The sequence below is a fragment of the Puma concolor genome, chromosome B4 (assembly GCF_028749965.1).
Source record: "Puma concolor isolate L17-30 chromosome B4, mPumCon1.1.hap2, whole genome shotgun sequence".
NCBI classification, from domain to species: domain Eukaryota; kingdom Metazoa; phylum Chordata; class Mammalia; order Carnivora; family Felidae; genus Puma; species Puma concolor.
In genome coordinates this window covers 110,681,323-110,693,356 of record NC_141673.1, presented here as the reverse complement: position 1 = coordinate 110,693,356, position 12,034 = coordinate 110,681,323, and positions in this window count along the sequence as shown.

The window sequence follows — 12,034 nt, the reverse complement described above, 5'->3', positions numbered from 1 at the left end:
CAAGTTCCCTGGCAGGAACTGGTTCTCTTTGGGATTTTGGCTGGGGGATGGGCGGGGAAGATGGCGCTGGCGAGCGCCTTTGTTCCCCACCAAACTGAGCTCTGTCGTCCGGGGGCTCAGCAGCTCTCCTTCCCTTTGTCCTCCAGCCTTCCCGCTTTCTGAGCAGAGCTGTTAACTTATGACCTCCCAGCCGCTAAGTCGCGCTTGCTGTCGGAACACAGTCCGTCAGGCCCCTCCGCTTTTTGCAAGCCAGACTCGGGGGCTCTGCTTGGCCGGCGAGCCGCCCCTCCGCCCCGGCTCCCTCCCGCCAGTCCGTGGAGCGCGCACCGCCTCGCCGCCCTTCCTACCCTCTTCCGTGGGCCTCTCGTCTGCGCTTGGCTCCGGCGACTCCGTTCTGGTAATCCTCTGGTGGTTTTCTGGGTTATTTAGGCAGGTGTAGGTGGAATCTAAGTGATCAGCAGGACGCGCGGTGAGCCCAGCGTCCTCCTACGCCGCCATCTTGGAGAATATCCCGAAATATGGCCTTTTGTAGCAATGTGGATGGAACTGGAGAGTGTTATGCTAAGTGAAATAAGTAATACAGAGAAAGTCAGATACCATATGTTTTCACTCTTATGTAGATCTTGAGAAACTTAACAGAAGCCCATGGGGGAGCCGAAGGGGAAAAAAAAGTTACAGGGAGGGAAGGAGACAAACCGTGAAAGACTGTTAAAAACTGAGAATGAACTGAGGGTTGATGGGGGGTGGGGTGGGAGGGAGGGGAAAATGGGTGATGGGCATTGAGGAGGGCACCTGTTGGGATAAGCACTGGGTGTTGTATGGAAACCAATTTGACAATAAATTTCATATAAAAAAAGGATATCAGTTATATTGGATTAAATCTCCCCTTAACGATCTCATTTTAATTTATTTACCTCTTTGAAGCTCCTATATTTAAATACAGTCCATTGTGAGGTATCAATGGTTAGGACTTCAACATAAGAATTTTGGGGGAACACAATTTAGCCCATAACAATATATAGATATCAATTTTGTATTTCTTGTGTTGACCTTAATAAATGAAAGAACCAGCTATTTTACAAACAATGTGAGTTTATTTGGGAATATCAGAGAATTGCAATTCAGGACAAGCAAACTATGGTGAACCATAGGTAAATCTGGAGAACAGAGTAGAGAGACTTCCTTTTATACAGGAAAGAAGGAAACTGGAAGGGGCTGTTTTGCTGACTTTTCATTGACTGGGCTATTGTTGGGCAAGGAGAAATTCTTCCTTCCTCTTGTTGGGGTGTGTAAAATAGTCTTTCTGTTTGGGGACTAAGTGGTTGTGTGTGAGAGCTTCCTGAATTCATTTAAAATGTGTCCTCTACAGATTTTTCTTGACTTACAATGGGGTTATGTCTCAATAAATCCATCATAAGTTGGAAAAGTTGGAAATATTGTAAGTCAAAATTCACTTGATAAACCTAATCTACTGAACTTCATAGCTTAGCCTAGCCTACGTTAAACACACTCAGGACACCTTCATTAGCCTTTTGTTGGGAAAAATTATCTAAAACAAAGTATATTTTATAATAAAGTATTGAATAGCTCATATAACTTATTGAATAATGTACTGAAAGTGAAAATCAGATTGGTTGGATGGGTACAGAATGGTTGTGAGTGTATTATTGGTTGTTTATAATTGTGACTATGTGGCTGACTGGGAGCTGTGGCTTGCTGCCACTGTCCAGTATCACAAGAGAGAATTGCTCTATGTACTGCAAGCCTGGAAAAAAGATATTAATTCAAAGCAAGTTTTCTACTGAATGCATATTGCTTTTGTGGCATTGCAAAGTCAAAAAATTAGAAATTAGACCATCATAAGTTGGAGACCTTTTGTATTTATTTTCTTATTTTCCCTTTTTAATCAAGATTTTTCTTCAAAGTCATCTCTGGTCAAGAGTCAGGCTTTTTTTTTTTTTTTTTCATATTTAAGGATTTCATCCTTCAGTGTCAGGAAGGGCTTTCCTTGGTTTTCATTTCCCATGTATGAAGGAAGGTACATAGATTGGAAATGATTAAGGCCACATTTGAGAAACAAGGAAGGGTAGGAGAAAGAACTCTCAGGCGTTTCCTATATGAAGTCTTTATTTCATCAAGGTCAAAAGTGTTGGAGATCATCTTGAAGTGCTAAGTTAACATCACCCTATTGGGCAAGTTGTTTCTACAAAAAGTTTGACAGGCAATAGGTATAAAGCTTAAAAATAATTATACAGAATAAGATGAAGAGCAGACATTCTTCAAAGAACCACCCCAGACTATAGGGGTCTTCTAGAAGCCTTACAAAGAGGAATTAGCTTATTTATATTTCCCTTGGGTGCAGGGGAACAGATTATATTTAAATAGAGAAGAACAAGGGATTTCTGACATCATAACAGGTCAGTTTCTGGTAACAGATCAAACAGTCAGAAAGATTTCCCCTTGTTGCAGTAGATTGGGCCAAAAAAAGAAAGGGAGGAAATAAGCTAAGAAGCAACAGTAAGATAAAGCTATACAGGCCTAGTCTAGTCATATTGGCAAAGCTGTTGCCTTCAGCTGTTGTCAGCTTCAATTCCTGAAAATCTTTGTTTTCAGGTCAACAGTTGGTGTGTGGGTACAGTCAGGGTTTAGTACTTTCTTTAGATGTGACACATGGATCCAAGAGTCTATTCCTTGGAGAAGGAACCAAAAAGTGTTGGGTAATAATACCTGATATGGGCCCTTCCAACAGGTTGAAGATAATCTTTCTAGAAATATTTTTTTCCAACAGATAACTCTGGGCTACAAGGTGTGCTTCATCTCCTGGGATCATGCTGTGGAAATACTGTTCTACTAAAGCATGGTTATCCTCAACAGATGCATTTATCAGCTGTGAATCAAAAGAAGCAGGAACCAAGTATAGTAAAACATTGGATTGTGAGTAACTTGTTCTGTGACTGTTCCACAAGATGATCAAACATTTCTAATAGATTTTAACTCAATAAACAAGCAGTATCTTGCAATATGAGTAGCATGTGATGCTGAATGTCACATGATCACAACTGAGGCAATGGTACTTCTCTCTCTCTCACTGAGGGATTGTGAGTGGTCCATCTCCTATGCTCAGATGCTCAGTCTCAGGTTGTGGTGTTTGACAGAAATCATTGATTTTTCAGAACGTTGAAAGGTGCCCACAACTGACACTGGTGTATTTTTTGTCACTTCAAGCACCTATAGTCAGTCTTTGCTTTTCCATACAAGAGTAAGCTTAGGAATACTTTGCTTCATTCTAGGTCAGGCTGTCTGCAGATATAGACCCTTTCCTCCACTGCCTTATTGCCAGGGACATTATATACAGTATATGACAAGAGTTTATTAATACTGTATGGTAGTCAACATCCATGCGAGTGTATACAATGGCTCCCATTCAGAAAAAGATTCCATTGAGGCAACAGATAGCAGTGATTCTGTTAGTAAGAGTGAAAGTTGTCCTATGCGATAAACTTCCTCTCTCTTATCTCCCTCACACTAGCCATGAAGGTTTTCAAAGTTAAGTGCAGGTTAATTTGTTTATTTTTCTTTATATTTTGTATTTTCTTTATTATTTTGTGTTATATTGTGGTATTGTAATCATTTTTATATGAATATTTTTGAGTTGTGGAATGAATTATCTTAGTTTCCATTATTTCTTATGGGGAAATTAGCTTTGATATACAAGTGCTATGGGTTACAAGCATGTTTCTGGAATGAATTATGCTCACAAACCAAGGTTTTACTGTACATTGGGCATATTGTGATTATCTCAGGGTTAGAGTTTATGGATTTCAAAAGGGCAGACCTGAGATTTAACAAAACACTTGACCAGTGAAGTGGGTTCCCTGGTCACTATGAAGTTTGAGATCACTATGAAGTCCCAAGTAGGGATAATCTTTTCTAGTAGGATTTTAGCCACAGAAGTAGCAGTAGCTTACCTACAAGGGAAAGCTTGAGTCCAGTGATAAAACATACAAACAATTACCAACATATATTTATATCCATGAAATGGGGGAGGCTGAATAAAATTCATTTGCCAAAACTTGAATACTCCATTAGGTGATTTAAAGTGTCCAGGAGCAGTGAAGACAGCTTTTCCTGAATTGTATTTCAGGCAGGTGGGGCTAGTAACACAGATACTTTTTGCAACGTTATTAATATCTTGCTAATAATTTTTTGGTGTATAAGAGTTATCATTTTATCAGTAGACCAATGATTTAATGCATGTACAATAGTCAGTAATGGGAACTCAAGAGTCTCTGGCAGGACTGGCTTATTATTTGGCCCAAGTCAAGGTTTTTTTTTTTTTTATTATTGAACCAATAATTCCTTTTCTGCCAATTGTTGTGCATCTTCAGTCAATTTTTTCTTGATTATCATTTGGGGGATCATCCCTTAGGACCATGAAAAAAGTTTGGTTGTTAGTTCCTTTAAAAGCAGCATTCTTTCCAAAATCATGAGCTACTCCAAAGGTATACCTACTATCAGTATAGATATTTGTAGTTTTGCCTTTGGCTAAAATGCAGGCCCAAGCAAGAGTGTACAATTCAGCCTGTTGGGCCAAGGCAGCCAAGGGCAAAGGTGATGCCTTGATGAATTCAAAAGGAATTGCAATAGCACACTCAGCATAATATGTACCATATCCTTTTACCTTAAAAAAAAAAATCAGTAAACCATGAAAAGTAATTGTTACCCAAATGAGTTTTCTGTAAATCAAGGGAGTCAGGAAGTGACCTGTCAGAATCAGTCAGGAGGAGTATTGCCCTTAAAGGAAGGAAGATGGGTGGCAGAATTAGGATGTGAGAAGTTGTGTGAGAAGTGATTAGCAAGAAGATTTCATAGTTGGTGGGTGAGATAATGGCTGAAAAGTGTTAAGTGTGATAAGCATTCAGGAGTGATTCAGAGTGCAGAGTTCTACTATACAAGGTACAAAAATGGTCAGAGGGGAGCCCATGACTATCTCTTCAGTGGCTTTGACTTCAGTAGCAGGAATGCCTCTGAGGCAAGCTTGGGGGGTATCCTTGTGCCAAAGGGTCTAACTATTGGCTATACCTTATGGGTGGATGGCAGTTCCCATGTTATTGGGTGAGTATTCCAAGGGCATTCCCTTTCCTTTCACATTCAAAAAGGAAAAAGGGAAGTTTATAATTGAGATGTCCAAGGGCAGGGAGATTTATCAAGATTTCCTTCAGTACTTTCCTTCCTGATCTTCCCAAATAATAGGACCAGGGCCTACCCCCCTCCCCCCTCGTCCATTTTAGTTTTGGGTTTGGGGAAACCTATTTGAATCTAAATGTAGCCCTTGTTCTGAGATCAGGTGTCCCAAATATTAAACCCGACATTGAGCAAATTTGAAATTTTTCTGAGGAGACTCTATATCCCTCTAAATCTAAATCCCTCTAGATCCCACCAGGATCTCTGGGCTCAAAGTTTTAACAGGTGGATGCTATCTTCCTGTGAAGAGGTGTGAGAAGGGGAGCAGAGAAGCAAGTGGTCTACATATTGTAATAAAGTGGAGCCTCCAGGTAACTTTATATCATCTCAATCCACTTTTACGGTGGGGAGAAGTAGGAATGACTTTCAGTAAAACCCTGAGGCATTACTATCCAGGTGTATTGCTTTTCTTCCCAAGTAAAGGCAAAATGATATGGGCTGACCTTCACCTTGGGGCAGGGGATAATGAGGCCTTGAGCCTTATCATCTTCTATTATGGGCTTGATGCCTTACAGCTGATCCCATAGGGACAGATGGTTAGTATTTCTAACATTAGCTCTAGTGTCAGAGATGGGACAGAAAAATGATGTGGGTCATTTATTTACTCAGTTGGCTATTTTGGTTGCTGCTATCAAATTCTCAAATTATCCCCCACTTTAGGAAGAAAGAAATTCCAGCATAATATTTCTCTAAGAAATCTTGGCCCAGTAAATAAATAGGGACAGAGAAACCAAGAAACACTATTTTAGTACTGTGAGGCAGGAGCTGCTTAATAACAGTGGTGTTGAGCACTGAGAGTATAGCTCTAATGGTTCATATGTTATGAATGGAGAGTTTCATTTCCAATATGGAGAGCTCTTTCTCCAAGTTAGTTAAAACAAAAGATTGGGGAAAGTCCTTGTAGTTCTTCAGAGCCCCATAATTAGGGAAAGGCTACTTAGAGGGCTGAAGGTGCCTGGGACATTTAGGTTTCTAACAATCTTTTTCTAATGTCCTGGCTTTTTGCAATAATAACATTGACTGGGAGGGGTTTTGTTTTGTTTAAGGGCCTCCATTTGTTGAAATGGAAAATTATGGATTTCAGTGGACTACCTTTCAGTTGAATCCGTAGGGTACAGGCAAGCAGATTTGCTAAATTAACTAAATCTGGAGTGGACATAGTTTCTCATTCCATTCTGGTCTTTTTAACTGAAGGGAAAGATTCTGGTTCAACCTGTTAAAAAACATAGACTTGAGGCTACCTAAATGGATTCAACAACCATAAGAAGGCCAGAATTTTGCTTAAAACAATATGGAGTTGGTTAGAGTAATCATGCACAGACTCATTGGGCTTTTGGGTACAAGCGTGAATCTTATTCAATCAAGAGGTTTTGGGAAAGCCATGGGGACTGCCAGGTGAAGTCATTTAGTGATTGCCAAGCATGATCATATAACAAGACAGGGAGTTGCCTTATATTTGCAGTTCTAGACATTTTTCAAGATCATCCCAACTAGCTGTTTTTTTCCATTGTTGGGCTTGGTCTTCCCCAATGAGCCTGTAAACTAGGTGGTACAAACTGGAGAAATCTGGTTGGTAGGTCTGGACCACTATATTAAGTTCCTCAGCAAATCTATGAGGTTCTTCAGTAACTTAAGGAAAATCTTTGACTATAGCTTGTAGTTCAGCCTTAATTTAGGGGACATAGGAAATTAGGATTTTAGCTTTAAGATCCTCAGAAGGTCTAATTTTAAAGGAGTAGGTTCTAATGGGTTCAAATGAGGAAGAAATAGAGATAGGTTCAGAGAAAAGAGAAGTTTAGTGAGAGGGTTGAAATGAAGAAGTGGAGGGTACAAAAAAAGTTCGGTAGGAGAAGAGGAAGTTTGTGTGTGTGTGTGTGTGTGTGTGTGTGTGTGTGTGTGCGGCAGGGTGAAGAGTCTTCTGATTCCTTTTTACCTTTTGTCAATTGTTTATTTGCCTTAGTCAAATTACCATTTAGAAATAGTTTTTGTAAAGAGGCAATTTTAGAGTCCTGAATACATTTGGAAGCCTCAAGATACTAACTTGAATAGGCATTTCATTTAGTTTGTTTTATTTTAGAGTCATGTTCTTTTAATTTTGTTCTAAAAAAAAGAAAGTTTGTGGAGATTTAAAGTTCTCCATAATAACCATTAAAGTTCTAAATTGTTTTTGGTTAAGTTGATCCAATTAGTTAAAAATGTGCATCAGGAGAGAGCGTAGTTTTTAAACAAAATTTGCTGGTGTCCCAGAAGGTGTCCTGAAATAATTTGGCAGATAGGGATCCCATTACTTAAAACCCAGAGTTCAGGAAATGAAGAGTATACTCACCAGAAAGGGCAATGCCTTCATAAAAATAGATCCTGAGTAAAGTCAAACAGCTTATCTAAAAGGAGGGAGCTTGGGTCAGAGAGACTTACCAAGCTGAAAGGAAAAGGACAACTCATGGAAATGGAGAGCTCAAGAGGCTCAGATGTGTACCTCACATGATTCCAGGGGTCATTAGTTCCTCAGAGTTCATCTCATTTGGATCCCACTTCTGACACCACGTAAGGTTACCCTTAAAAAACAAAAGAGCTATCTATTTCACCAGAAAAATAAATTTATTTGAGAATAACAGAGAGCTGCAACTCAGGACAAGCAAACTATAGCAAACAATAGGCCTGTCCAGAGAACAGAGGGGAGGTGTTTTCTTTTATAGGGGAAAAGAGAAAGTTGGGAGGGACTATTTCCCTGAATTCTTATTAGCTGGGAGGTTGATAGGCAAAGAAAAATAGTTCCTGCTCCCTGCTAGGGTGTGTAAAGTAAGCTTCTTTTTTGGGTTATGAGTGGTAGTGTGTGTGAGCTCCTGGTTCAGGGCTTGTTGACTCTATTGTAAATGGGGTTTTTAAATTTATTTTCACAGTTGAAAAGAATCATCATTATCCTCAAATATCTTAGCAGGGCACTGCTCATCTGCTTTATATGAGATTTGCTCTTATTTGTAAAATGGAAATAAAGTTACCTACCCTTTTTTTAACCAAGTCACTGTGAGAGTGATCCACAGAAAGTGTTATAAAATACCTAATGCTGGAAAGTGATCCAAAGGTACTCAATGTACTGTGAGATCTTTTGATAGAAATCTTTAAATAAATGTTGCACACTGGCAAGTCTGAATTATAATTACATTGCATTATAGTTCTTGCCATGAGCACATTTATGACAAAGTTGGGGGCTCCCCAAGCACTTTCTGCATGCCAGGAATATAGAAAGCAGACTCAAGGAAACAGAGGCAAGGGATTTCGCACTCATTAGCTTTTTGAATTTATCAGAAATATGAGCTTTGAGATTTTATACCTGCCACTTTCTGCCTTCAGAAACCTAGGAGCTTATGTTCAAACTCCATGTTTGAACTTTGGAGAATGAGGTTTCTAGTCTTGTACTTGAACTGTGTAGTTGAGGACTTTCATGTAAAATATCTGTATTCAGTTGTACAGTGTGGGGTTTGTTCAAAGCAAGTGATGCTTTCTAATTTTGGGAGGATGTGCAAATCTAGGTTGAGAGAATTCTCTAAACAGGGGAAGAATATTTAGTGATATTGCTTTATATTTATATCCTAGAAAAAGACACTATCAAGTTATGATGTTGATCTGAATCGACAAAAATGGCTCTTTGTGAAGTAATGACTTAGTTGGATCTTCAAAGAGGAGTTTCTATTTCTGAAGTATATTCCCTGTAACTTTCTGTGCCTGTCTTCACTGTCCTAAACTCTGACTGCTGTTCCCTTTTGCTTAGATCACTGCTAATGTCCTAGTCTCTTGTCCACTTACCCAGTCAACAGAAAGATCTTATTTGATTGTTCCCTCTAATCTTCCTAGAAACGTTTGAGTGACTCTCAATTCCTTAGAGACTTAATTTCATCCTCTCCTGGTGTTCAAATTCCTCTGCTTTCTAGGCCTTCTCCTATGGTTGTTACCCTGTTCACCTGTGAACCTTGAGATTTAACCCTGTAGGTCTGCTCACTATTGTTCTGACACCTTTTGGGCCCCTGTTCAAGTTGTCTTCTATTTTTAAAATACCCTCCTTCCCACTTTATAACCTGCCAGATCCACTTATTCAGTTCCAATCTCTGTTCCTCCCTCCCGAAGTCTTCTTAGATCACTTTAGCAGAACTGAACTCCAGACCTGCCATACATCTTGCCATCTACCTTGTACCTGAGCTTTCCTTTATGTGTCAGTTTTCCTAAATAGGCTAAAATCTAAAAGAGTGGAATTGTGTCTCATTCATGGGTCATTTGTTACCCTATGGACCCAAAAGTGCAGTGGATGGGCAGAGAGAAAGGGAGAGAGAGAATCCCAAGCAGGCCCCATGCTGTCAGTGTAGAGCCCAATGCGGGGCTTGAACTCATGAACAGTGAGATCATGGCCCGAGATGAAGCCAAGAGTCAGATGCTTAACTGACTGAGCCATCCAGGTGCCCCCACGACATTTTTTAAAGGAATAATTTACATACTATGGAATTCATCCATTGTAAGCATACAAGATTTTTCTGCAAATTTGTAGAGGTGCAGAACCATCACTGCAATGCAGTTTTAGAACACTTCCATTACCCACCAAATTTCCCTCGAGCCCTTTTGCAGTCAGTCTTTGCTCCCACTCTATATCCCCCAAGTCCTAGAAATCCACAGATCTGCTTTCTGTCTCTAAAAACTTGCTTTTTTATGGACATTGCCTATAAAGCACTTATACTATCTATCTATCTATCTATCTATCTATCTATCTAGTCTTTTTGTGAACTTACCATGATGTTTTGAGGTTCATCAATGTAGCATGTGTTGGTATTTTGTTCTTTTTCATTGCTGAATAGTATGGATATGAAACTTTTTAATCTTTTCACAGGTTGATGATTATTTGGGCTGTTTCCAGTCAGTAGCTATTATGACCACTGCTGCTATGAATATTGGAACACAAGTCCTTGTATAGACGTATTTCCTTTCCACTGGGTATGCTCTTAGGAGTGGAATTGCTGAAATACATGGTAATGTTCTATTTAGCTTTTTAACAACTGCCAAACACTTTTCCAAAGTGTATGTATAATTCTACATTCCCATCAGGAATTAATGAGGGTTTAAGTTTCTCTACATCCTCATTAACAGTTGGCATTGTCTGTCTTTTTGAATATTGTTATTCTTGTGGATGTATAGCAGTATTCTCATGATAGTTTTAATATGTATTTCTGTAATGCTTAATGATGTTGAACATCTTTTCATGTGCTTATTACTTATGTATATGTCTTTTTTTGGTGAAAAATCTATTCAAGTCTTGCTCATTTAAAAAATTGAGTTGTTTTTCTTCTTATATTGAGTTGTAAGTATTTGTGTATTTTAAATTCAAGTCCTTTATCAGATGTATGAGTTAAAAATATCTTCTACTAGTCTGTGGCTCATCTTTTTATTTTCTTGTGTCTTTAGAGGCAAAATATTTTTAACATTAATGAAGTCCAATTCAACACTTTTTCTTATGACTGTACTTTTAGTGTTGTACCCCAACCCTTTTGCCTAAGCCAAGGTCACAAAGATTTTCACATGTTTTCTTTCAGTAGTTTTATAACTTAAAACTTACTTTAGGTTTATGATCCAATTTGTATTATTTTGTGTATACTGCCAGGTAAGAGTCCAAGTTTCTTTTTTTCTTTTTCTTTTCTGCATATCGATAGCCAAATGTCCCAGCACCACTTATTGAAAACACTACCATTTCTGCATTGAATTGTCTTGGTATCTTTGTCAAAAATTAATTGGCCATAAATGTAAGGGTTTGTTTGTGAACTTTTAATTGTGTTCCATTGATCTATGACTATCCTTACACCAATATCTCACAATTTTGATAACTGTAGCTTTATAGTAGGTTTGGAAATTGAGTCAACTTGGAATATGTGGAGACCTTATCACGGCCCAATGCCTATTTCACCTCCTGGAACTCTCTGTTAAGTCTCTGAGTAGTCTCCTGGCTAACTGTTTGCTTTTACCATGACTGCTCCTTAGAAAAGTAGAGCTACTATCCCTCTCTGTTGGCCAGGTGTAGCTATATAATTGTCATGTACTAGTGGGATGAAAATGCAAGGACTCTTGATCAAAAATTATGACTCCTTTCATTTCTGCTGGTTTAGATGGGATAGGCTGTATTACTGTGTTTATTATATTTTAATTATTTATTTATTATATTTTTAAAAGCACACCCTAGATCATACATTTTTCTAATGATATTTACGGTTTTTAGTATTTCTTTCCTCCTTTTCAACATGACACTAAACACCACTCCCTAACCCTCCTTTTATGGTTGTTATCTAGGGTTTTGTTTTGATGTGTTTCTTTAATACAAAAAGAGTTAAATTCATTTTTTTCCATTAAATTTTAACTTAATTAACTGGTATGCTTTTATCATATGTTGCACTCAATATTATTTTTTGTATACTTTAAAAAATTTTGTTAAGTTAGGGTTTAGGGAGATAAACTCTTAGTTTTTGCATGTCTGGAAGTACCTGTATTTTGCTCTTAATTTTGAGAGATTGGTATTAAAAAAATCTAAATTGGGGGTTGCTTTACTTTATTTCTTTTGTATCATTGTCTTCTGAAATCTATTGTTGTTGATGTAAGTCTAATTATTTTTCCTCTGTAGGTAATTGTATTTTCTCTCTGGTGGCTTTTAAAATTTCTATCATTAACGTTTCTTATAATGTGCTTATCTTTATAAGCAGTAAGCTCCTTGACATTGGTTTTGGTGATGATTTTTTGGATTGGACACCAAAAGCAAAAATAA